This window comes from Musa acuminata, chromosome BXJ2-1, assembly GCF_036884655.1.
Source record: "Musa acuminata AAA Group cultivar baxijiao chromosome BXJ2-1, Cavendish_Baxijiao_AAA, whole genome shotgun sequence".
Taxonomy (NCBI): Eukaryota; Viridiplantae; Streptophyta; class Magnoliopsida; order Zingiberales; family Musaceae; genus Musa; species Musa acuminata.
Genome location: NC_088338.1, coordinates 37722501 through 37726069, shown reverse-complemented (window position 1 = coordinate 37726069; position 3569 = coordinate 37722501).

Below are 3569 nucleotides of genomic sequence, written 5' to 3'. Positions count from 1 at the left end.
GGATTTGTGCAATGGGAATCGAATCGTTATGAGATCACGATAATGAGATCGATTCACCTTTAAACACAAATCCTAAATAATCCCGGTCATAGGTTACTCGAGAGGGACATCGTGATAACCAGAGAGACTGGTGTGCTGTATACCCGTCCATATGATGGATGCAGCTAGTCTCATAGCTGCTCATGTAGGGACACTAGGGATACAGTACAAGTGCTCATTGGAGAATGAGTTCACTAATTGATCCGCTTACGGAATGCTGGATGGTTGATGATGCCTTATTGTCAGACAGCGATTCCATAGTCCTAGTGGTGTATCTGGTCCTTAGACTTGAGACACCAAGGATGTCCTGTATGAGTGCTCTACTCTTTGATACCAGACTTATAGGTTTGGCTATCCCAAATCTAGTACAGCTGGTCATTGGGAGTGGTAGTCGACCTTATGAGGGCTATTGAGTGTCGATAGAGAATCATCCACTCTCGGTGTCATGAGAGGAATATCCCATGTGTTCTTGCTCAGACAAATCCTTGGCCAATATCATTCGGGTTGAGAGAGAAAGGTTTCTCCGGGAGAATCCGATTAGAGCGAGACTTAAGTAGAAACCGTATGGGTCTGACAGCACCATGCTCGATATACGGTCTCTGGGATATTAGATGGATGAGGGACTATAGGTACACGGTAACCGAGGACAGACAGGTCCAATGGATTGGATTCCCCTGTATCGTTTGGGGACTACGGCGTAGTAGCCTAGTACGTCCATAGTCGATGGGTCAAGTGAATTATTACAGAGATAATAATTCACTGAGTTAGAAGGAGTTCTGACAGGTATGACTCACGGCCAGCTCGATATTGGGCCTAGAGGGTCACACACATATGGTAGGCATTGCGATGAGTAGAGGTTCGGATATGAGATATCCGACGGAGCCCTTGTCTTATTGGATGCAGATCCAATACCCACTAGGGGAGGACCCATTAGGTTTTGACAGGGGACCTCTATAAATAGGAGGGATTCAGAGCCTGATAGGCTAGAACCTTTGCTTGCCTCTCCTATTCTCCTTCCCCTCTCCACCTCAGAGTAGGCCTGGAGTTTTGAGGAGCGTCGTCGTAGCCCTACTGTGTGGATCACCGCTAGAGAGGAGGACGTTTGGCCTCCTTCACCCTCTCCTAAAAATCTGCGAGGAAACAGGGATATACGATCTCCCTAGGTAACACAATCTACTCTATACATAGTTTTAAGTTTCGCGGATTTTGCGCACCAATCTTCGCACGACAACGAACATCTCTTTGGGAATCGGGGATTTGGTTTTCTTGTTCTTCCGCTGCACATGTGATGTCGCCCCTAAGATTTCCCAACACCATGGCCTTTACTCTTTGAATCCATAGCCCTTCTTATCATCGTGTTGTTCACCGAAGTGGAGCTTCCAGTAGCTCTCGATCATACCTCTATATGATCTAGTCCCTCACGGGACTCATTCATGTGTATCGCATTGCCACGAACTGTTCCACCATGATCTGCTACACCATGTCGCCTCCTTATGACATCTCCATTGCATTCTGATCCTTATGGGATGAACTCGAATTGTGATCCCTCCATGTGTGGCCTCTGCCAATACATCGCAAGGTCTCTTCCACCTTCGATTTTGTTCGCTTCTTTGGCAATCGACCTTCATCCACCCACTCTTGGGTCACACCTAGATGAAGCATCACTCTAGGATAGTCCATCGCCTAGTAGCTCCCAAAGTTCCCCGACTTCACTGCAATTAGTGCACCATTGTTTGGATCCTAGGCCTCTGCCCCTACCAGCACAATCTTCACTGCGCACCGCTTCCTTCATGGCAACTTGAATGGCAACACTATGGCATATTCTTTAAGAGTACCTGCCTCCGTGTTCTCTTGCCCCGTGCTAAGGCCTTTTAAACCTAACTTTGCCTCTACAAGTTGAGTCGCCTTAGTTTCTCCATCAAATGCTTCTCCGAGATAAGGTGCATGTGCCTAGAAACTCCCTTTGTCTTTGGCACCATGCAAGATGAGTCCGCTCCGTCAGAATGAAGGACCCATGGAACAACATGATCTTGTTGTTGCCTCTGTAAGAGTTCATGTCCTTGACCTCTGTCCAAGGAAAGCACTGTGCCTCCACTTCATGTTCCATCTTCTATGCTGGCTCCCTTCATGTGGCTTGGGTACTTCGCCAAGTTACACCTAAGTTGCTCCGCTCCTCGTTTTTGCATTGATTTGATGGTGGCCCTCGCGCCCACCATCTCACGGGTCAGCCCTCCCTTGAGTCCGATCTCCATATCGACTCCAAGTGTGCCTTCATTTGTGTTGCTTTGGGTCGCTCCCCCACTTGATCTCGCAATGCATTCACCAATGTATTCTCTCGAGCGAGATCATGCGATGACTCCTCACCGCTTACTCGGTCCATTGTGCTTCATGGAGTTGTTGTTTGTTGAGATACTCCTCCTCAACATGTGAGGTCCATCCCATATGATTCTCCCTCTAGAGAGCCGGGACTTATCCCTCCTGGATAACTGTCTCGTTAGAGCAACATCTCTCTTCGTTTTGGAGACCACCATCGCTTTAGACTACTTCAATTTGCTGAACAAACTATGCATTATTCTGCCTCCTACAAACGCACTTGCTAGATTGTGACTCCATGTCAATACAACCCCCACTGCACCACTCAAGGCCTAGCAACATGCTGAACTCGTTGTACACTTCAACCTCCTACGGACGTATCCTTCACATGCCAAAGAGAAAGTTTCAATGCTCCATGGTGCCGAGTTTCGGTCGTCTTGGGATGGCCGCAACATTCCATCATCCGCATACAAGCCCATGTATGAGTACCAAATTCTTTGAGTTAGCAATTCCCCTCAGCTTAGTGAGCTTTGCACAACTCTTACGGTCGCTGAGCAACTCATTCCACCTTGCATGGTCTCATCCTTTACCAAGCGCCTCGCTTGCCTTGAGCACCATCAAGTATTGTTGTCAATGTTGAGCCATAGCTCAAACTCAGTCATCCCACCCTTTATGCGCTCCACATTCTTCCAAGCTTGCCTGTTCTCATGGTGCCTCTTGCGCGAAGGGTTGGTCATTCCTCTGAATGCCAATCTCAGATGCCCGCTCCTCCGAGCGACTCTTTTTCCTACATCTCCATGCTCGTTTTTCCCCTAAACGATCGCGCATGTGTTGACTGTCCTCAACACAGCCCCTCTAGGTCCCTCACGTTTGCATGCTAAGTGTTTCTATGAGTGCTTGTCCCGCTCCGATACTATCTGTCATGGACTTAACTGGTTTTGCCTAAGTCGTACGGCACCCTTGCGTGTCCGTCCGCAAAGGTCAGCCTCCCCGAAGCCGCCCATGTCCCTTAGGACCCACAAAAGAGAGAACGGATTAGAGAAAACGCCTCATATGGGATCCACAAGCAAACATTTCCGAAAACACTTCATAGACAATGTAAATTACAAACAGACTTTACAAGCTCTGAATAGTTGCACAACAAAGGGTAAAATGATCCACTATAGCTCGAAAATCTCTCACACGTGTCCATATGACATAACATTTTATTTATAAGC